Raw genomic sequence first — 24,104 nt, 5'->3', positions numbered from 1 at the left:
TGCTATACGGAATGGAATTAGCACTAGGGCAAACTTTGCCCCGGTGTAAATATGCATAGAAAATGTATCTATTTCGCACTAGGGCAATGTTTGTCTTGGTGCTTATACCACGCCAAACTGCACTTGTTATGGTGCAATAGTTTTCTAATGTGTCCCATTTTTTTTTTAAAAGGGCAAACTTTGCCTTAGTGCTAATACCGTGCAAACTTTGCACTTGCACTGGTGCAAAGTTTCTGTAATCTGGCCCCATATGGCAATCATGCCATGCTAATTTATTAAATGACTTCTCTAATACCCTGGCTGAAATTAAGCGTGCATTTGCAGCAGTGCACTATTCAGAAGCAGCGCCTGGTGCTTGAAGTCAGGCACAGTGCACCAGAACGCCAGCAGAAACCAGGAACGCTGAAGTTGCAGAAGGAGAGTGCGTGACTGTTTGGTGGCTAAAGTGCTCTTAAAAGGGATCATGTGGGAGAAAAGCGTAGGTTAATTTATTCCGTTCTTCATTTCATAACATTTAATTGATTATATGCTGTGCTGTAAAGTTCACAGCGCTGAAAAACAGGGCTCAACTCTTTAAAAAATGATTGGGCAGGCATACCACATGATAAAATAAGAAGCAGAAGTGAGAAACCACTGAGCTGTTCCGAGGAAGTTCAAAGTGCCACCGCCTTCATTCTGAGAAAACAGTGCGGTCACGTGACCAGAAAAGCCAGCCACTGAAGTGACTAAACACTATTGGGGGATGTTTCACTCCCTGTTCAGCCTTAACCACGTCCAGGGAATAAGGGATTACATACAGGCAGAGAGATAACAGCTCATTATAAAATTGGATCAGGCATAGACACATTGAAAAAAAGGCCCTGGCCACACCCCCAGGGCTTTCAATATGATGCATCCACTTGATACCATATACTTCAACAGGCAACTATGTCTCTCCGTGAGTACATGTGTAAATGCAGCACTACCAGTTTCGAAACACGACCTTTGCCCGGAGATATATACGACCAATACCAATGCGATTCCCAGATACCTCAGCCCTGAAGGCACCCAATGAACACGGCTCCCTTCAAGAGCTGAAGATAGAACACCGGCGTGTGCTCGCGGTCTGCACTTATTACCACCCTGCTTGAAGAAGACAGAGGGCTTCTTCCTGAGAAGCAGGGGCTAGCCCAGGGAAATCCCAGATCCAGGATCTCACTCTCGAGCAGCCGTATCTGATCACAAAAGGGTGGCACACACGACTGAATGCAGAACAGCCAAAGCCTCACATCCTACTCGGAAACTGCCTGCGTTGGTATATATGGCTTGCTACAGACACTTTATGTTAGGGTGAGTATTGGGATGAATGAAAAGAGCAGAGCTCACCTTCCATTACTCGCCCAGAAGGGTTTGATGCTCAATCAATATCACATACAGGTTTCAAATGTAAAATTGTGTGCATTCATATGTTCCAAAAATGCTTTTTCTTTTTATGCAGATTGCCAGGTTTGGGATCCATGAAGCGATACTGGGCCTCATTACGAGTTGGGCGGTATTCCGGTGGTAAATCTGCCAGAATACCACCCAATTGAATTACCGTTACCGCCACTTGAATTGGCAGTGGCTCTGTAAATCCCCATTTCTTTATAGGTCCATACGATTCTATGGGGCTTTTCTGGAGGAATTACTGTGGGGGTAATTCAACTGCAGTAATTTTGCCGATTTTGCCGATTTTTCAGCAGAGACTTGGAGGAATTACCTCCAACATAATGGTGGAGGTAAATCCTCCACTCCAAGGCCATACTTGTAGCATGGCGGAGCGGGAATATTGGCAGTAATTCCGCTACCGCAAATTTTTGCCCGCTCCGCCATACTTGTATGAGGCCCATTGTGTTGCATGAGCTGGTCTGGGTCTCGGGCCTGCCGTCGCCCCCCACCATCCCTAAGAAGGAGGTGGCTTCTTCCACTGGGTGTACCCCGCAAATTAAATTTCTCGTACTCTTTGTGATCTTGTTTTCTCTCTGCTTTCTCGTTCCCTCTCACACTGTGTTTAAAGGGCAGACCTAGCTCGAGAGCAGTGAGCTGCCATCGTTTAACAGTAGCACAGTACTGTGACGTCTATGCATCGGTATGAATGTCCATTGGAATTAGTCCTTGGTCAGGTGTTTTTGAAAGAGCCATGTTCTGAGAGATTAGCGAAAATGGAGAATTGTGGGGGCATTCCGAGCCGACACCGGGATCAAGGTCCAGAGGGTGGGTGCATGACAAGAAAATGATTGTTAGCGGGTCTTCTCTTTGCGGATGAGTTGTGATTCAAGCCGGTAGGTCGATTTTCTGTGGGAGGAGCGTGCACCACCAGATATGTGGAGCTTAGCCGCCAGGTACGCTGATGTCCTACTCGTGGCTGCTTTGTAGATGATACATGCAGTTTTGAACAGTATCCTGGCTTGGAGCGAAAGCCAATGCAGTTTGCATAGGATGGGGGCCTGTCTCTTTGCATGTGGGTTAGAGTCACATTGCTCGCTGCACGTTTTGCTAGAGCCAATCCGTTGCTGACAGCTCCATGCCAGGAGAAAAAAAAATCAATATCCTGAGGAGGAACTGTTATTTTTTACATAATCAGCTATTCAAAAAATAAATTCTTTAATTGTACTAACATACTCTCTCTCTATTTCTCTCTCGTTATTTTTCTCTCCCTCTCTCTCTCTCTCTGGCTCTCTCCCTCTGTGTCTCTTTCTCTGTCTGACTCTGTATCTGTTCCATCTATTTGGGTGAAAGCCACCTTTAAGGTACACGTTTGATGCAGCCACCCCAGCTGATGCTGACCGCTCTGAGACCAGAGAAAAACACACATGTCTCTGAGAGAGTTGGAGAAAGGGAGAGATGCAGACACGGGTAGAAGAGGCAGGCATCTGCTTTTTGTGTGCAAAAGCAGCTATAAAAATGTCTAATTGTATTAAGATTGTAAATTGGCTTTTTAAAATTTTCTTTTCTTACGATCCTTTACAGTATATATTTTAGTCATAATAAGAACAGTTATTTTTGCAGAGCAAAGCTTTTTTATCAAAACGTAGAATAACAATATAAATACATTTCTGGTACCGTGCTATCTTTAAGAGATGATTTATTATTGATTATTATGGTATTTATTGAGGGCAGACCTAGCTTCGGGGAGCAACGGAGCGCTTTTCAGAGGTATAGACCAATACAGATACATAACGGAGATGTTTACAGAGGTGTACAACAGTGCAGATGCATAACGGAGTGCTTTTCAGAGGTAACAACAGAACAGATATACAGCACAGGTAGGATACAGAGGGGCATGGAGGAGGGGCACAGCTGTACCGGGTGACAGGGAGCAGAAGGGCGGGCAGCAAGATGGACAGTCAGCTAGACTCATATAGTGCTCTTTCGAAATACCCTACCGGGAAGGGGATGAATAGCACCAGTTCCATCCTGCTTTGTATAAAATCAAAGAGAGTTTTGGAATACGAATGACCACCCACCTTTCTTTGTGACAAATACGTCTGTGGTAAAATGTTGTTTGCTTGAATCACTAGATACCTCATGCATGGTGGGCTTGTTGCTCACTAGATACCTCATGCATGGTGGGCTTGTTGCTCACTACACTAGATACCTCATGCACGGTGGGCTTGTTGCTCACTAGATACCTCAAGCATGGTGGGCTTGTTGCTCACTACACTAGATACCTCATGCATGGTGGGCTTGTTGCTCACTACACTAGATACCTCATGCATGGTGGGCTTGTTGCTCACTAGATACCTCAAGCATGGTGGGCTTGTTGCTCATTAGATACCTCATGCATGGTGGGCTTGTTGCTCATTAGATACCTCATGCATGGTGGGCTTGTTGCTCATTAGATACCTCATGCATGGTGGGCTTGTTGCTCATTAGATACCTCATGCATGGTGGGCTTGTTGCTCATTAGATACCTCACACATGGTGGGCTTGTTGCTCACTACACTAGATACCTCATGCATGGTGGGCATGTTGCTCATTTTGTTTTTCACAACACTCACCCTAACATTAAAATGTTCGTAACATTCAACGTTATATACCATTCATTGGCTACCCAATGCACACAATATGGTAATTATTAATTTTTTGTAACAGCTTACATAAATAAAATTCCAGAAACTGTTAGCTGTCCTTAAAGCTTTTGTTGACAACCATGGTATTAGCAGCCCTATGGACCATCTCTGTATAATTATTGGTGGGGATTTTAACGGGAAGATAGGAAATGGGCTGCCTTCTGATCTATTCGATCCAGCAGAAGATCAATCACTAACTATGCCACCCCCCCATGTTGCCCCCGTATATGTGCGGATTTCAGCTGTTGTCTTGCATGTATGAGTGAGGTTTCAGATCAACTAACGGGCACACCCCCAGAGATGGGCAGCTCAACTATAGACTATTTCCGCTTCTGAGCTGCATACTGGCATTTCATTAATAACTTTTACATTGCAGAGGATGTAATGAGTGATCACCTACCCATTGTATTGTAGTTTGAATCCCCGCTCTCTAGAAATCCGAATGTTGTGTTTTTGCATTTGGATAGAACGTCATTCCAGAGGGCAACCAACCCATACTCTAAAAATAATCGTGAGTAGCAGGAAAGACTAATAATACAGAATTTAAATGTGATCACCATAATCCTATCAGAGAGCTGGATTCCATCCAGGCCCTAGCAATAGTTAATGAGTAAGGGTAAAGGGGTGGTTTAATAAAGATTGCACTAGGGCTAAACAACTCCTTACTGATTCACTCAAAAATCTTTTGGCCTCAAGATCTGAAATTGTTGTGGCTAGAGCCAAATACAAACTGGCTCGCCAATCGTGCAAAAAAGAATGATAAAATCAGGCATGGAATGAGCTAGCAGAAGCAGCAGAGGATTCAATCCCCAAACATTCTGGGATCTAATCATGCTTGGACCATCATATAGGATGAATCCTAGTTATTGGATGAAGCCTAGTAACTCCAATTCATTCGTACTGGACAAGGACTTGGAAGCAACTTTCTCTTCTCTTTATAATTCAGACACTGCCACTGCTCGACTGGATAAGACTCTGTTGGAAGGGCCATCTCTCCATTTTACACCTGAAGTTGTATTCTAGGTGTTAGGATTAAAGCTTGCTATCACTAAACAAAAACGGTCTCACTGTCCAGGTTCGGACGGTATTTCCGCTGACCAATTCAGGTCCGAAGTAAAACTGTGGTCACAAATCCTCGCTATTGGCACTAATGCGATTATTGCATTCAAACTTGTCACTCCCTCGAATAGGCAGCATGCCATTATAACTGTAACCACTATGCAAGGTTATCTAATGTGGGCAAATAACCCATCTGCAAGGCATGGAATCACTGAAGCAAGATTTAACGGTTTTCCACTCACGTCGGTAATGGCGCTGTGGAGAGGAAACTCCTATGAGAAGCGCTGCCCTTTGTACCTAGCAGAAGAAGAAAACCTGCTTCAATTTTAGTCTTTTTGCAAAGCAAACAACGACATAGGTGAAAAACCCTGAAGATCTTCCTCAGAGAGCTTCGTTTCACTTAGTGATGCCCAGCACTGTTTTATTTGCTTTCTGCAGTGTCGCTGCAGTTGGCATGGAGCCTATTACGGTATATGTGACAGGCATTTTACAGAAGAAGCAGCAGACTAAATGTGTAACCATTGCATGAATTGGGGACCTCTGTTATTTGCGTATTATGCCTTGGTAATGCCTACCATGAAATGTTATATCATGTGGTATTTTTATCCTGTATGTGGCTGCTCAAGTAATGTCTAGGTGGATATGTGAAGGCGGAATATAGAGAAGTTAGAAAGTTCTCGGGAAATGCTCACATCCATGTATATTGAACGCAAGATGGAAACAAAAGTAATTTTGTATTAATCATTATTCATTGTTACTATTTTATCAGTGATTGATATTGTGATCAATGTATTTTTAGATGTTTGCTAATTTATTAAATATAACTTTAATGGCACTTTCTCAAATTAACTTTACTGTTATAATATACTGATTCAGATAACAAAAAGGCTTTGTTATGAGGATAAAATGTCTGCAACATCAGTCACTCCATGGCGGTCTAAGGGCTGCCTGCAGATAATGTTGTCTTTCTTCTTACAGAGATTTAGACAGGTTGCATGGTAAGGGTGGCTATGCACATAGTCACCACTGTGTACACGGGTCAAAGTGCAGGTTTTCATTAACACAGTAGCACCACCATATATCCTAAGCCTACAGCTCCGTCTAGTGGTGACAACAGGCGAAGCTATGCAAATTGGCGTTTTCTCTATACATCCTAAGGCAACAGCTCCCTGTAGCGGTGACAACAGGCGAAGCTACTGCATCGGACACACATACAGGGATACACAAACATCTGGCCTTTGATTAAATTGTTAGATATACATTTGTGCAAAGAAGTCATTACCAAATATGATCAATTTTGTAACTACAAAGTGGCCAAATACAATGGGAGTCCATCTTGAGTTGCAAGCCAAGCACAATAAGATCAAGTTTAAGGATAAAAATCCTATTTTCATGGCATCATGGGATAGTTGATTTAGGATCAAAACGTTATGGAATCAATAAACTAATTAGCTTGCTGCCACCACCATTTACACCTGCTGAGATGCAGCCCTGTGGAAGGAATGACAGATGGGGAGAGGCAGATTATAGTGGGTTTATACGAAACAAGACCTATTGCATATTTCTCCGACATCAACAGAATGTTTTCCCTTTTAACAAAGGGAAGTCTGGAGCCAGTTCCTAATTGCCATCTGTGCAATAAAAAGAATTACCTATGATACCCTCCTAGAGATCCAGATAATGTGCCTCAATACTAGTTTGGCATTTGTTTGGTGGTAAATCTGGAACAAAAACAAAAAAAAAATAATTATTGTTATTGGCCACTGTAAATCAGGTCCCACTGATTTACAGCAGGATTACAAGGGGTGGAAGGTGGTGGAAATCCCTATTTTTTGGAGTCCATTGGACTCCATGGGGATTTCAGCGGATTTACCGCCTGGTGGTCATTCTGTTGATTGTGCTGTTTTTTGGCGGTAAGGTGGAGGATTTACCTTGTAGGAGGTTTTAGTTGGATGGCCATTAACTCAGGGGAGCTTTCCACCTGCCCCAAACCAGGCACACACAATTTTCCTTTATTTAATCAAGTTCTTTTTATGAATCTGGTACCCACAGTTTAATAACATTGATACATTTTAGCTTCCCTCCCCTTTTGGGAGAAGACACACTGTTACGCTCATCCGATATCCCCGGGGGCGTCTGGAAGGCTCTGGTATCTGGAACCCTGGATGTGTAGTTGCCCAGTGCTGAATAATGAATCTTAGTTATTTGTAGGGTGAGCTATCCGTCCTGCGTTTCTTGTGCAGGGGGCGCTTGATGTTTGTTGGCGAGCTGCCCGAATTGCTTCACTGGTGCAGTACGCCTTCTTTCGGCCCAGGGCTGTTGTGACCCCGAGTCTGCTGGTAGGCAGGTAGGTTTGTTAATTGTAAGTCTTTGTTCTGTTTATGGTGGGAATTCGTTAATGTCTTTATCTCCTTCTTTTCAGGTGCAAAGGTCTTGATGCTGGCGTGCCGGATGGAGAGGCACGTTTCTAGGTAAGAGAAAGTGCGAAGCGCAGCGCCTTTATTGCCTTTTAAAGCTAACCTGTGTTTTCTTCTTCTTCTCCTCACAGGCCACTGTGGTGCTGCGAGTGGATAAGAGCGCGATGAAAAACAGGCCCCCGGAATCCGTTAAGGTATGTACAGTGCTGTGCGGTTTTTTAATATTGAAAGCGAACCTGAATATGTCTGTTTTCCTTTGCAGATGTTGCTGTGGTGCTCCGGATGGAAGTGTGGCGTAATGCGATGGAATTCAGGTAAGACTGTTGGAATTCCATGTTTTGGAAGCGCGCGTTCTAATATTGTTTTTCCCTTTCTCGTTACTGCAGGTTGCAATGTGCGAACAGCAGCTGTGGTAGTGGTTCGCCGGAAGTCCTTAAGCTAGTACCCACAGGTGAGTGATGTTTCTTCTTCTCTTGGTTTCCACAGATTGCAACCCAGTTGAGATACTGAGTGCTGGATGGTGTTTTCTCAGGTAAAACAGAATAATATTGTTGTTGTTCTTGCAGGATTACAGGAAGATGCTGAAGACCAGGAGCTGGACACGGTGAGCGTCACGCTGCTGGTTGCAGAATAACACGAAGCGTGTTCTGCAGTCAGGGTGTGGTTTATATAGCCCAGGTAAAGTAGTACCAGGGAAAGTAGTTCCAGGCCTGCCACACCCAAAACACTAGACCCCATGGCTTGGTTCTTAGAACTAGACTGTGTGGGTGCTTCCATGTTGGATGTAAAGGCCCATGTACATAAATGGGACCTAGTTTGAACAGCCCTTCCTTCCATATGAGCCTGGTGCCAAAGGGGCCAGGACTGGCTTCAGGAGCACTTTTGCAGTGGTTTTAAGGCCCTCAGGGTTCTGGTGGGAGCCTGCTTGTGGCACAACTTGTGCCCCCTCACAGTGGTCATGACAGCACACAGGGTTGCACAGAAGGCCTATTATTAACAAAATAGAAATAATGGAATCAGATTAAAGATAAACAAATTGTTTCTTCATAAAAGGGCATGATAAGAAATAATCAACACACTGGTCACTTCAGTTTTCAATGCTACAGTTATGGAAACAGAGACTTTTGTAACACACAAATCACAATAGGTTTATGTGCATTTAATTCACCATAGGCATGCAGCACCATGGATTGAATGCATGAGAGTGCAGGAGGAATCTTTCATTTGTGAAAAACACCAAATTAGTTGAAAATATCCCTGCCTTTCCAATTATCGCTACTTCCCATTTACTTAAAATACCACCTCCTTACTCAAAATACATGTCAGCATTGCAATAACATTTTAAACTCAATTGCAACAAACTACTGGACCTTCAGAGATGTAAATGGCTTGTAAAAAGAAAAGTATGTACAACTTATATAGCAGCTTGATCCCTTCAGTGCTGTTTCTATTTAATTATTATGTAAAAGCATACCTTTCTCACTTTCAATGGGAAACTTTAAACAGCGAGAGCTTGGATAGCCAATAATCACCCTCTTCCTTTTGTCTGGAACACTTAGCTTTAATAACAGTATTCTGCTCAATGGCATATCCAGGAAGTGACTTTATTTTTTTGTAGGTATGCCTACCGTGAAATGTCCTTTGCTCTTCTGTGCTTGCGCAATGCACAGAGAAGGAGTCAGAAGATCTCACTATATACAGACAATAGATACTACTTTGTTGATCTATAATTCCAAATGCACATACGCTTATGAAATATTTTCTAATTTCCTCGGATGTACAGTCAGTTTCTATAGCCCTGCACCTCAGTATTTACCAGTAACAGAATCAGGATTTAATCAAATTCTCTTTATAGTATCACTCCCCTCAGGATGCTTTCCCCTTTAGATCACACTCGCATATTCATTTCTTTTTGTCTGGATCACAGACAGGTGGGCACCCTCTTAAAGACTGGTTCAATCCCCCCCCCCTCTAGGAACAGGTGGTCATCAGTCAGCAAGATGGGATCAGCTTTCTACCACAGCCTGTCTGCTATTTCTATCCATTAGGAAGGCCTGGGGCTTTAACCTCTGCTAGACGTCACTTTCAGGGTGCTGGCAATAATCAAAAATGAGTCCTAGAGGATTCCTTCTCCTTCCTATTGTTATCAATTCTTCTTTCTCTCCATTATTCAGCGAGTGAGCGAGTGATTCTGTCAGTGTCTGTCCCAGAGTGAGTGTGTGTTGGATCTTACATAGAACAGTAACCCCACCTTTTTGAGGTGTCAGTACTTTCCCCAGTCTAATTGGTCAATGTATGTGATTGGACAGTGTTCCAAAAGTGACATCACAGTAGACATACCCCTCTGCAGCCATTGGGCATATTAATGAAGGAGACAGACTGATGGGAGCAACCTCTGCACCCAGTGTCCCTCCCATTTAATGTGATGTCATCTCAGGGATTTCTTACATTACATTTTGCCACATTCTACATTTGTAATTTCCGCACATATGACAACTTTATTAATCTTCAGAGCTTTATGACTTTTGTCGCTGCCCTCCTTAGACAGTTCCTGCGTCTGTAGATATTCCAGATTAACCTTTATTTTTCCAGGTATTTTCTTTTCCTGCCTTCACGAGTGTCAAGGGGGATCAGATTAGGCATAACAGATCATCTGGCCATGCTGAACCCTCATTAGCTAAACCCATCATACACAGATGCAACCCATAATTGCCATTTTAGGATTTACTGTCAAGTACAGTTGTTATCTGTATGCCCATATCCTCCACCAATTCATCTCCGCGAGAAAGCATGGTATCTGTTTCCACATCTCATTTTGGGGGAGGTTGGCCTGGGCAAAAAGCAGATGTCAGAGTTCAGTTCTGGCTTCCTTTAATGTGATCCTATTCACATTTTCAGCTTTTAAAATGTAAATGTTCCTGTTCTCATCATTGATTTTACATTTTCCCCAAAACACAGCAGCATAAAATATACATTTATTTTTCTTTCTTGAAACTGCCATTCTGTTTCTTCTCAGGTTAAGCAGTTACCCATTTGAACAAAAGTTGCAAATTATTTTCTGGTACTTGAAATGTTCATCTCAGGCCTTGTCAGTTATAATTCTATCTGAGTGACTGCAAAGCATTGCACATTTCGTATGCAGGTGTGTTTTCCAAACACTGTGCACAAGGTGCAACTTATGTGCTGCTTTTAAAATGACGCCTTGCTCTGCCTCTATCCTTATGAGTTACACTTCCCTATAAGCTTCAGCATTTTGATGGAGGAAAATCCTCCTCCTTACCACCAAAGTTGTAGTACAGTAGTACCGTAATGCAGTGGTAACAAAGTTACCACTGCATTAGCACAGTTTTTTCCTGTACCGCCATACTTGTAATAAGGCCCAATGATTTCTCATAAAGCAGTGTGATTAACTCACCTCTAGGGAACTAGGGATCTCTGAGGGCTATCGGAAGCCTGAAGATACGGGATGCGAGCTGTGGAGCTGTTAAATGGGGGATCCCTGAACCATATCCTACACCCCACACTAGTCCTCTTTCTTGTACCCTCCATTCACCATTGCATGGAAATAGCTATAGTAACCCTCAACAGGACATAGCTCTCATGCGGAGTGTTGAAGGGTGCTTACTATTTCCATCCAATGAGGGAGATGGAATTAGGGGGATGGGGACCAGCCAAACCCAGCCCAGAAAAAGTTTGCTATGATTACAACAAACAGTGGACATCTGCAGAGGATGCAGGGCCCCCGACCGAAGATCCACCAGTGGAGCGGGACTCTGTGACAGTCACACATCAGGTGTGCTGTGTGGACCAAGGAGCCCAAGCAGAAATAAAGGACAAGAAGGGAAAACACATAACCAAGTATTTGCGCTCCACATGCATATGTTATCCCAGAGGGAATTAACTTGCCTGCACCATTGCCAGCTGAAACACTAGATTGTGCAGCATCCTTGGCAGCGCTGCCTCATCCAAATATAGGGGACAACCCATTTGAGGCCTGGGAACACAGGCGCCAGGACAAGTGCTGAATTAGCTTTTCAGAATAAAGACAACAACTGAACCTAAATGTGAAAACAGGGTACACAAATAGGGTAAAGGTGAAACCAACTGCCTCACACTAATCCCCTTGCCCAGAATGAAGGGGGAAAGTGACCCACCAGCCAGTTTTCTCATTGAAAATGCTGAGGGCACTATCCCAGCTCGTGGTAGTGACTGCAAAGTCAACAGAGTTTAAGCAAAGTTTTGACCCAGATACCTGACTGGTCCTGAAGCCTGCCTGTAACCTGCTGAAATACAGAAGGGTTACCCTTAGCTGGGGGGGCTAACATTACTGTAACCTAACCCAGGAAGAGTGGAAAGAAATACTACCCAGATGAATTCCTAAGGCAAGAAGGGATACTGTTGGAAACCTAAAGGTACTCTCACATCGACTCCCCAGGGATCTTCTGTTCAGGTGGCCAGGGAAGGGTCATCGCTTTTGGATCCTGACCCTGAGGGTGGACTAGGGAGGATCACCTGGGTGAAGGGTCCTTGGGGATTGGGGAGAGGGGACCTGAGGGTGAGACACCATATCCTACTCTTTCCTAACACTGACCTATCTAACCCCTCCTCAGCCTTTATGGTTTATATACATCCCCTACCCATAATTCCCCATTCACGCCTACCTGGTACTGAGATGACAAAGAAGAAGGGACTAGGAGTAATAAATACTGCCTATAGGAAACACCGGTATAGTACTGGGATGAAGAGGAGGAAGCCTGATGACTACAGGGCTGAAGGTCAGGCATGTACCAGTAATTGGCCTGATTGGAATCAGGCAAACCAGGAGAGTGAATCACACTTGAAACCCCTTGATGGGGTTCAGGTGTATCAAAGGTGGAGCACCAGAGAACTAAGGGAGATGCCGGGCAGTGGGAGAGCTGCCTTGGTTGAAGAAGATAGAGCAGCAGGAAGGCCAGCAGAATCCACAAGAAGCCAAAGGAGAATGGAATGCTGAGAGGCTGAAGGACTGCACAGTGATGCAGAGTGGAAATGTTTGGTGAGGGAGCCGTGTATCCAGGGAGCCGGTGAAGGTGGGAGAAGGAAACTGGGGAGAGTGTCAGTCCCTTCACTGTGGCCTAACAGTGCTCATTCCCCTGAATGGAAGTACAAGTCCAAGGGTGTCAGAGGGGCAGGCGGTAAGACCCCGACCTCAAGGAAGCTAAAGAACAGTGTGAGCAGTGAGGTTCAGAGAATGCAAGAAATCCGGTTGAGTTGTACTGTATTGGAGTGGTCGCATGTGATCGGCATGTTCTCGAAAGCCTCTGATCAAAGAAGAAGAGCTACTCGAAATGATTGAAATGCTAAAAGTGGACTTTGTTGAAGCAATATATCAGATTGGTCAAGTCTGAAGGAACTTAACATGTTTAAAGGTCTCTGAGCAATCAATGATACTAAAAAAAGTTATATGAACTCTTTATGCTGTGAACACAAGATTGAAAGCAGTGAACAAGCAGCTGAGGGGAGCCAGTGAATGTGAGCAAAATGGCGACTGAGCAAAAGTAAGCTGAATAAGTGGAAGTGAAGGCTGTAAATGAAAGCTAATAAAGTGGAACTTGTGTAACCTGTAATGGGTGGACCGAACGGCCTGTCATCTGTGCCTAGACCAGGAAGCCCCAACACATCCTGGAGAATTATGATCACAACCTTGAAACAAGATGAAGCTAAACATTGTGAGGGTTTCTTGTGAACCAGTGCTTGAAGCTTGGTGAAGGGAACCCTGTGCTCCTTTGGAACATTGTTTTTTGTGAGCCAGTGCTTGGAGCTTGCGGAGGGGAATCCTGAGCTCCTTTGGAACAATGTTTTGTGAACCAGTGCTTGAAGCTTGGGGAAGGGAACCCTGAGGTCTTATGGAACATTGTTTTGTGAACCAGTGTTTGAAGCTTGGGAAAGGGAACCCTGAGCTCCTTTCAAACTTTTATACTAAAACCAAGTATACTTGAAACTCAGAGAAGAGAATCCCAAGTCCTGACGGATCATTTGAAACCCCTAATTGTTGTAGCTGTATCCTAAACTTGGGAAAGGGAGCTAGAGGCTGCTCCAGACTTTGGGCCTCATCACGAGTTGGGCGGTAACGCCGGCGCTAATAGCACTGACGTTATTAGCCCTACTGCCAAACCCACCGGCGCTATTAGCGCCAGATCACGGGTTTGGCGGAACGGGTATTACCCATTCCCCACTGAGCCCATTCGGGAATTCCCCATTCCCTATTGGGCTCAATGGGGAAATTTCACGCTTTTACCACCAGTGGATTTCCCGCCGGCGGTAAACGTGCCAAAAATCGGCACATTTTCGGCAGATTTCCCCCAGCTCAGAGCTGCGGGGAAATCAGCCGAAGCCATGATTTGGCAGACCCTTAAATGCGGCAGTAACAGCGCTACCGCTGCATTTAAGGGCTACCGCCAAACTCGTGATGAGGCCCTATGTGATGAACACTATTGAGCTAGAATACCCCTACACTACATTTTTGTATTTGATGTGAGGGCAGGCATAGGTTTTGACACAGACAGACTTTTGATTTGGACTTCCAGGCATAAACTTTCCCTAGTTTCTTTAGATAGGGAAATCCCCACCATAGCTAAAGGGCAAGTTAGGCATTACACCCATCCTGATACTTAATAAAGATTCTACTGCTGAATTCTTAATTTGTTGTCTGTGTCATCTCCTGATACCATGCCTGTCTCACATATTGTTTGCAAAGAATCTGCAGAGACTACTAGGGCTATAGGGAGAAAGATACACAGCTTGCATCAGTAAATAATCCATAGACCGCTACAGCAAGACGGGGCATTCTTCAAGGTCTTGCCTCGGTAGGCGTACTTCACAAGGGCAATGCAACCCAATAGATTGTGGATCATTGTGATAATTTGCGAGGATTAGGTACAGATGTGTTCTGGGCAACTCAAAACCACTCTGAGACTGTGAGTGAACTGAAGGACTCTTTCATGGGTGCAAACACCTAGGGTTGTGGGGTTAGTGTAGGCATTGAACAGTGGTTCTTAGGTCCTATTGCTTATGACCCCTTTTTCACTGACTTTACGTTGCTCTTCCTTTGTGACACTGTTTCCAAAGAGCCTTCCCCTTTTCGGTTATTTCCCGTCCTTCTACGGGGTTCCGCCAACCTCTCCCTGAAGACAACAAATAAAGATGTTAAGTTAAATATATGCGCTCTGTGCTTTGCGATAGCCATCTCATGACAGAGGAGACTGTTGAAAGCAACAAATCATTCACTGGGTAATTTACTAAGCTCAATCAATGTATTGAAATGTAAACTCTCAGGTTGCATGAATCTCTCTTTTTGGGACTTTTCCCTACAACAATAGCTTGGTCTGTCATATATTTTCCACTTTGCAACTTAGGTTGGGCGATTTAAGTCAGATATTTTACTATATATAATACATTTTCCTGAAAGCCTTAATACTTAACCAGCTGGGCATTAATTTTTCTTTGATTTAGATCCTCTGTGGTGTTTTTCTAGACATCACTGCCAATGTGCTTTTACAATTGCAGTATGTGTGCCGAAAGGGCTTTTTAATAAAGGCTCTCAACTCTTGTTGGCTATTCAAGATAGCTTCATTTGAGTATATTTGAATATTGTTACATACATTTAATGTGAACATTTCAATTGCTTACCCCCTTACTCTCCAGCTTGGTCCATTCTCATTTTTGGCCATCCAAATAAATCTCATCTTGTCCAACTGCGTTGGGTAATAATCGCAATATTTCACATACAATGAAATCCCTGTTATTTTGAAAGGCATGACTGCTCTTCACAAAATAATCCTGCATTTATTGCCTATTTTTCTCCCCCATGGATGTGAAGCGGTCTGTTATCGGGGTTATAGAATAGGGCACTTTAATAAATCGCCTCTCATGGCACTTACTGTCATTCGATTTATGGGGCCTGTGCTCTCCCACCGAATGAAACAGGGAATTTTGCTTTTACCCTTGCTGTTTTTTCATTTGTCAAACTAACACGATGTAATAGCTTAAGGTCAGCCTCACCTTCACTGAAGTGACACCAATTATAGAACACCAATGTATGTCAATGATGCAGAGTTATTCCACAAGGATTGCAACAATATTTGATCTAACCCAGGAAATATTTCAGGGTGCATTGTTTGGAACTGAAGCTACTATAAGGTAAGGTTTTTCACATGGTAAATTGCAACTTTTGTTATAAGTGGAGTCTGGATCGAACTTAGGTTGCAATCATCAAACAAACAATATGACTATATAGACATTGCATTTCCCCAAAAATAGTTTGTGGAATTTGCATAAGGGCAGTATTGATAACTCAGTGACATAACACTCTGCTGCTTTATTGAGAATTGTACTCGAATCCTGAAAGAGAAGTTGGAGATTAACAGAGTAAAAGTGATCTCAGCCATGCTGTGTGGGGCCAGGATCTATGAGAATTTGGAGATTAGTGAATATTTGTTGGTTAACATTCTGGAGGTTGTATCAAATAAGCTGTCTTGTGGATGCTGAGTTTCACACCTGCATGTGCAATGTGTCTACACTTTGGTATTCAACTGATATGCAACAGTTGTGCACATGTGACACCTATTAGATAGTTTTGTGAAAAAACCACAAAGCTAAAAATCGTAAATGGTTTTTGGGAGTTATCCCACAGTACAAGAGAAGGTTCCATTGGCATGCAATTTTGAAAAGAATTGCACGCATATGGGAATTAATCAAGCTGATGACAAACTATCGGAACCTCTCATAAATTGAGGTTAAGGTGACATTTTGATCTCAGGCTGATCGTGAATCCATGGCAAGTGACTGTGAGGAAAGTAATGTGCTGGGCGTATTAGTTCTATGCCTTTTGAATATGAGCATAGAGTGAAATTAATTTCCTCATTTCTATAAGATTAATAAGTGACATTTTATTCAAAGTATAATGTTAGTGAATAGAACACGAAAGTTCAAGATTTGACTTTTGGTAAAGCTGTGGGTTAGCAGGAGCCAGGGATTTTACAAGTGTTCGTTTTTTTTTGTTTTCTGACAAGTATTTGCTTTTAAGACAGAAGGAACAAGGACTAATGCTAATGAAATATAATATTAAATTAGTTAAAGATGCTGTCGAGATAATTCTAAGAGCAGCATATATGGATGTAAATAACACAGTTGCAAACTGTATAAATTAGGCGTTGTTGTTTGGGGCATAGAGGAACAGTTATAATGTATCAAACGAATGAGTAATTTTTACATTTAAAAGGTTAGGGCACACATTATTTAAAGTGATACCCCCAACAATTGGTTACTTTTTCATGAGATGGGAATAATTTGATTTATTTATTGATGAAGAAATCTGTCTAAATGAAATTAATACTGCTACTTTCAATATAAGAATACACCAGATGTACAAGATGTCAATGTTGCAAAAAAATGTAATCTTTTTCGCATTAAAAGTTTGCTAAAAATATACAAACTTTTTAAACATGTTTAAAAGGGCAACAGTAAACTTGTTTTATTGTGCAATAGTTTATTTTAAACTTTTATCAAGTGTAGAAAAATCATTACACAAGAAATACCATATACATAATTCATACATTAACAACAAGAAGACAATAAAGACAAAACACATGTACATTTCAGATGTATAAAGCCTTAAAAATAATGATCAGAAGTATAGGAAATCAAAAACTCTCAAGTGCTTCTTTCCATATTGCCAGTCCAGCTGGGGAAATAACTATATACTCAGCTCCAACTAGCGTGTACCAAAACTGGTCTTTTTTAATATCCTCAAATTGTGCAACATAATCAGTATAACCTTTATGATAAAGTTCTTTTAAAGTTATGCAGTTTGTCAATAAATGTCGACTAGTCTCCACAGACAAGTGACAATGGCGGCAAGTATTCGCAGCAAAATGCTTTTTTTTTGCCATCAACACATATACTCCATTGTTGGTAAAAGGTTAAATTGTAGTTGCAATATGAATAGTTTTAATTCAATGGATCAAAGTTTAGTCAAGTAACTGCATGGCTTATGCATGGGGAAACTCTGATGAGAGAATTCATTATACCTTTTCTTAGTGTGTAGAATGTGGGATGGTTCTAGACCTATACCACAGCTTTGATGTATTTTAAACATTTAGAAGTTTGGCTTACTTGTGAAAATGTCAATCTTGAGGTCTAATTGCACGTTATGGGGGCAGTGGTGTATTACGTAGTGTCTCATGGCCAGCCATTTATTCCAGATTTTATCTGTGTCTCGCTCCTCATAGTAATGAAGAGATGGGTTTACTCTGATAGGAAAACCCAGATAGATATATTCTCTAACATTTTCCAAAGGTTGTTATTTTAGCTGCCATCCCTTGTTCCACTTCATTGCAATGTTTTTTTTCCCCAGGGACATAAGTTTTGTTTTATTGATATTGATTACCATGTCATTCCTAGCAGCGTAATCGGCCAGAGCGTAGAAAGAATGCTGGAGTCTGATCAGTGTCTGGTCGAACAATATGATGTTGTCACCATGGGAAAGCCATGGTATGAGTGCCCCGTTCATTTTGGGAGGGAAGTTTAGGGTTGCGCGAGGAGTTTGGGCGAGGTCAGCTGTGTATAGGTTGTACAATATGGGCGCAAGGACACAGCCTTGCTTCAATCCACGATTTGTGCAATAATGGTTTGAATGTAATCCAGCACAATTCAGACATTCTGTGATTGAGGTGTCAGTATATAATTGCTGGATAAATAATAGTAGTGTTGGATTTATGCCCGAGTTCGTAAGCTTCCTCCAAAGTAAGGGTTGGGATACAAAATCGAATGCTTTGCTGAAATCGATGTAGCAGAAATACCAATTAGATCTAAATTTGTGGCATGTTTCGGCAATCAAATACTGGAGGGTGCAGATGTTGGTGAGTGTGTGATGGTCTTTTCAAAAGCCTGTCTGACATGGGATTAAAAGATATTTTTTTTCCACCTAGCTCGTGCGTTCTCTTACCAGAACTGTTGCAAACATTTTTTGGCTGGAGTCGATCATGGCCTGGAGGCGATAGTTGGTGGAATTCAGTCTATCGCTTCTTTTGAAGATCAGTACCAGCACAGATTTACGGCAGCTGGTCGGTATCACGCCTGTTTGTTTTATATGTGTGTATAGTTTTGTTAAGATTTTGGTCCATAATGAAGGTTGTGCTTTCATCACACCATTAGGGATGCCGTCTGACCCCGGAACACGAGAACTCTTTAGTTTGGTGATTATATTCATTAAAGTGTCTTCCTCAGTGTTTAGCTTAGTCAATTCTATATCAGCATGTTTCAAGATCTCTTTTGTGTTAGTAGAATTGAATTCAGTATAAGTTTCGATGATATATGCAGACCATGTGTCCTCAGGCACTTGATTTTGGTCAGCAGTGGACAGACTACTTTTGTAATCATTAAAGTGTGACCAACGTTTTTGGGTGTTGTGCGGTTCGAGCCATCCAAACAATAATGTCCATTTAGCAGTATTGGTGGACTTTTTGTGCTGTTTTATCCAGTTTCTATATCTGGTGGCTGATTTCTTTAATGAGAGACAGCTTTTCGCCATCACTCATCAACGGGTCTCTTTTTATTAATGCTGGCGTTTTGCAGTATGCTTATGTTTGTTCCGCCAACATGGGGTCAAAAAGGAGCTTAGTTGTGGTGCCCTTGTAGTTTGCCATTTTATTCACATTTTATTGGTGGTTTCTACTCTCATGCAAATCATATGTTCTTAATCTCAGTTCGATACAGAGATTATTTGAGCCGATCTTGCTGCACCTGGTTTCCCCTTAACAGTTTCTTCTTTCTATCGTTATATATGGATTGTCTTTCATGTTTTTGTTACAGTGCCCCGATGCCTGCAAGCTTTCAGCGCTCTATATGTACATAAATAAAATTAAAATAAATCTTTTTGGTCACTCCCTAAGGAAAAATGTATTTCCCTAATGGTGGTTGTCGCCCATCAAAGCCTATTGCCCTGTTTGTTAGGCATAGATTCAGAGAAATGTATCATGTTTACGTATATGCCATGTCGAGGTTAAGATCCCAGCTCAGCACTGCGTGATCACTCATTTTATTTAAATGCATTTGTATCAGACCACACTTGAATGTTAGAGCAGAGTCCACCAAGACGTGGTCCATATGTGATAGGTGGACGCCATTTGTCCATGTGTAGTTGGTTTGTCCCATAGAAAGATTTTCAAAAGGTAGTTGTATCAGATTGTGAGCCATTACAAAACGTGACCATAACGATCTAGGTATGTAGTTTGGAGAACCATGGGAACATGATACCCAGACCAGATGTTCATATGGTGTGCCATCTTCGTATAATGCCCTCTATTTCAGCTTGTATCAGTTTGGTTTTGGAACCTCCCAGCAGTCCATAGACATTTCTGATAAGTAGGCTTATTTTGCTTGAGTTTAAATATTGCTGCTAACACATAAGATGTTTTAAGTTCGTGTGACATTTTTGTACCAATCGCCAGACCACCTCTAGCTTGTCCTCTATGAGGTGGTGTGGCAAAATTATGTATAATCTGAAAGCCGTTTATAGTGAAAGGTTGTGTGCACCACGTTTCTTGTAATGAGAAAACATCACCCATTACAATAATCTCAAGACCAATAGGGTGAACCAAAAAAGATAGATAGGCACGAGTGTTCCACGAGGTCCACTTCAAGGTTTTTTCAGAAATAGACAGTCAACTTGCCCCGTTTGTTATACATTCAGGTATCCAGGCATCCGCCACCATGGACAAGGGTTTGTTAACAATGAGCTCGTAATGCTGCTTTTTCAGGTTTCTCAATGCTTTTTGCTTTTATCATCCTTTTTAGAGCTTGTGGTCGATCAGTGATGTCTATTGTTTTCTTTATTTTGAGACAAATGGTAAGAGACATGCCCATTCTTGATAGGTCGGCAGCGTTTGATTTTAATAGTTCCACAGTTAGGGCAGACAAGAACTCGATCAGCACCCAATTTGTGCTGCTGCCAACCCTATGTAGTTCAATGCAGGAGAGGTTAGTGGAGTTTATCAAACCAAGATGTTGTAGCTGATTTCAAATGGTCAAAAAGCGAAGTTAATTTAAAAATTGGCTGTAGTTTGCTTGATTCAATTCTACTGGAATGACTCATTGCCTTGATCCTTGATCAGCTGTCATAGGGCTGCTGATCTTATGTTGCATATTTTTGTGTGAAAGATCAGTTTTGCTGCTCAACCAAGGATATTTCCTCTCAATTTCTTTTAGGCCAGCTGTCCAATAACAATTATTAGGATTTAGGCAGCAACATGAAGAGATCATGTTTGGTTTTAAGCATAGAAGGTTGTGGGCAGGAAGGACAGACGTCACAGGTGGTTTTGGTGAACAGAAAGCATCCAACGGCCCATGGAGTGACACTTGGCGGGTGGTGCCATCTGGTAATGTATTCATTCTGAGTTTTTTTTTCTCCATATCTGCATAAGCTCCACGATCATGTAGCTCAGGTTATGCTTTTTTACGCGTATTAGCAGTCTTGCTTCCCGGGAAGTTAATTTAAGTGCTTTGGTTCAAATGAAACATTTTTAGCTGGCTTTTTCCGCCACAGTCTTTTTTTTAGTTTAATTACATTTGTCGGTTCTGGTTCAGATGGTAAAAAGACCTCTTCTAAGTCCCAGTTCTCCATACCTTCTTCGGTTTTGCGAGAATGGATAAAAGGACAAGGGGCTAAAAGAGCCCTATCACTCGCTGATAATGATGGAGTTAGAGTGGGCTTTATAGCCATAGATTTAGAAACTTTTTTTGTGAGTTTCCCTGGGCTAGGTTCTTTCCGGAGTGGCCAAGAAGAAGCAGCGACTTTTGCTCAGGTAGTCTTAATAACTGCCTGGTCCTTAGCTATAGTAGCAATGAGTCAAGGGGCCCAAATTTGATATTAGTATTTCGAGCACGTTGTGTGAGAAGTTTCCTTCAATTTTGGTGACAGTTTCATAAGCAATTGCACCTTCATTGCAACTACCAGTGCTTGTATCGTGCGATTGAAAGTGGTCTGAGAATGATGCCAGAGCCGCAAGATCAGGTAAGTTCGATAAGCTTATATCAATTATGTTTTCTTCGTCTTTGTGTAGTGAAAGGACAGTTTTGTTGTCAAGGAAAGCGCGCTGAATACCTCCACACATTTTCAGCAGAGAGTTATTGTTATCAATCATGTGTGAAGGGGATTGGTTCCGGCGTGTCAGTCGAGCTGCTTGAGTGCTTTTGATGGGTGGTAGATGGTGTCAAAGAAACTTGTAAAGGCTGGTTGTGGAGGAGCCGATGGCGTTTGTAGCCGAGCCTGCTTTTTGATATGGTTATTGCTGGTAGTTGGATTGGATTTCTTAGTCTGAGTTCCCTCTTACCAATCTATATCTGAGTTCCCTGTATTTGGAACTTTATGTTTCATCCAAATGTCAGCTTCCCTGTCCCGAAAATGGATACAAGAAAAAACACGCTAGGAAAAAAGGTTTCCCAACTCTAACGAAAAACTAACAGAAAGGTTATGTTGCACGTTCAACAAATTTCCCAGCAGCAAAATTCTTTTCAAGTGAATTTTAGCCTTTTCATTCCATTTCTTATTTATGTAAGAGTGGTTTTTTTGTGGGCGTGAAACCCATTAAGTACTACATGCTGTTGCTGTCTGTATCCCACCCCATATTTTGGTTTTATTTCATGTCTCCCACTCATATGATCCCCTTCAATTACTTTGTAGGTCCCTATATGTTGGCTATTCTGTTGTTGTATTAACTTTTCGTGATGATCCTATGTGCAATCTAAGATGTGCCACCCATTCTGTATGTGTGTCCATTTCTATTTGTCTCCCTCCCCACACTCCCACTTCAGTCATGCTCTCAAACCCTTTTTAACTCCCTGTGTAAATCCATATTTTTTTCTGAGCCTGGCCTTGGGCGTATGTTGTACAGAAAAAGCTCAATTATTTCAACCAAAATCTCAGTATAATGGTTTACTGTTAAGTTATGAACTTAAAATGTGATTCTGTCAGCCTAATGCAACCATCTCGGACAGACATTCATCAAGAACTGATGGGCCTGTTTTGCCCTCAGTATTGTGATGTAAAAAAGATGACAGGCTTTCAGAACTCCCATTTCTGCAGGCAATGCACAGTGAGATTAAATGATTTACCATGGATCACACCCTTTGGTTAACCAGTAATTCGCAATTACTCCACTGGGATCAAATAGAAGAATTATATGGAAAAGTGTGCTCCACGTCCCTATGAGTTATTTGATTGGGTGCCTAAGGTATGAAGTAGGCCTTGCATCATGAAAGATGTCAGTGGATTGGAAAATGTCACATCTATTCTCGAATATAATAGCCTCCACTAAAGAAACTCTATATAGTGATGCGCTACATGAATTAAATAGCGATCGAAACATGCTCCTGAATGACCTAAAACAATATGCCCCATGTTTATTGGAAAGCTGCGACCAGACTTTAGTAGATCTACAAGATAATCCCGCAGGTGTAAAACATACCATCTCGTACAGACTGGATAACAACTATAGCACATATGAGAAATTCTTAAATCATTATCCAAATTCGATAAACCAAAACATTTCCTTCCTAAAACTTAACATGGTTTCCTGGATCCAATTATAAGGAAGGACTTTTTAAGAATTCAACTAAATCTTGGAAAAGTAGCTGAAATTACATCTGTACGTATCCATCCTCAAGCTCTAAATTAATGTAATTTATGTAATGGTGTGACTAAACCCTATATCATAGTCTAATAGCATGTAAAGTCACAAGAGAACTTTGTGAAACACGTCTAAGGGGTTTCTGTAGATCATAATGATATGATATGATATGATGTGGCATTTATAACGCACCTGTACACAAGTGTTTCTAGGCGCGACGAGGCAAGGGAGGGGAACAAACGGTGGACAAAATAACGATCTTACTAAGCCCTGTATCATTCAGATTGCGCAAGTGTGGGGAAGATGGAAGGTGATATGTGCCAGGGGGTAGGGAAAGGGGGAAGTGCAGTTAGCTCACAAGTGCAGGCAGCAGTTGGCTTATACGTGCAGAGAGGGACTGTAGGGTTGCAAATACAGACCCTTAAGTGCTGGAGAATGGCAAGTTAGACTCAGAATAATTTTGGGAACGTCTAATATCAGGTCATGAACAGGCATTATTGATTGAGGTAGCCAAAATGCTAAAGGAACTTGACTTTCTAGAATAGAAATAGAAAACTCATCCTAAAAAGAAAAAAAAGAATAAATAAATATCAACTAAGGGAATCCCTCTGATGGTTATTTATATAGCAAAATTAAAGTTTTTATGAGTGATCATAATGTTATCTAAAATGTTATCGAAAACATACTTGACTAATATTCAAATTGTCTTGATTTTTACCTGTCATATTTTTTATGTTTATGTTAAATATTTGATTATTAGAGTTATCATGTTAGCTCTTGTAAATAATTAATTGTACTGTATCATTTTGTATGGCATTTTATGTATTGTCATGTTTTTTATTTCCTTTCTTTTTACTGTGTGTGAAGTTGCT

General features: G+C 41.8%; 1 long non-coding RNA gene across 1 annotated transcript in view; it reads left to right on the top strand.

Annotated features, from left to right (window-relative positions):
- The first annotated feature begins 933 nt into the window (after positions 1–933).
- The window catches only part of LOC138526565 (uncharacterized), a 65,495-nt gene continuing 42,324 nt past the window's right edge, over positions 934–24,104 (top strand). The window contains exon 1 of the long non-coding RNA XR_011283622.1: positions 934–1,329. This is a non-coding gene — a long non-coding RNA (uncharacterized lncRNA). The remainder of the gene's footprint in view (positions 1,330–24,104) is intronic.

This window comes from Ambystoma mexicanum, chromosome 7p, assembly GCF_040938575.1.
Source record: "Ambystoma mexicanum isolate Mex_15411 chromosome 7p, UKY_AmexF1_1, whole genome shotgun sequence".
In the NCBI taxonomy this organism is placed as follows: Eukaryota; Metazoa; Chordata; class Amphibia; order Caudata; family Ambystomatidae; genus Ambystoma; species Ambystoma mexicanum.
This window is presented reverse-complemented; position numbering and strand designations above follow the sequence as displayed.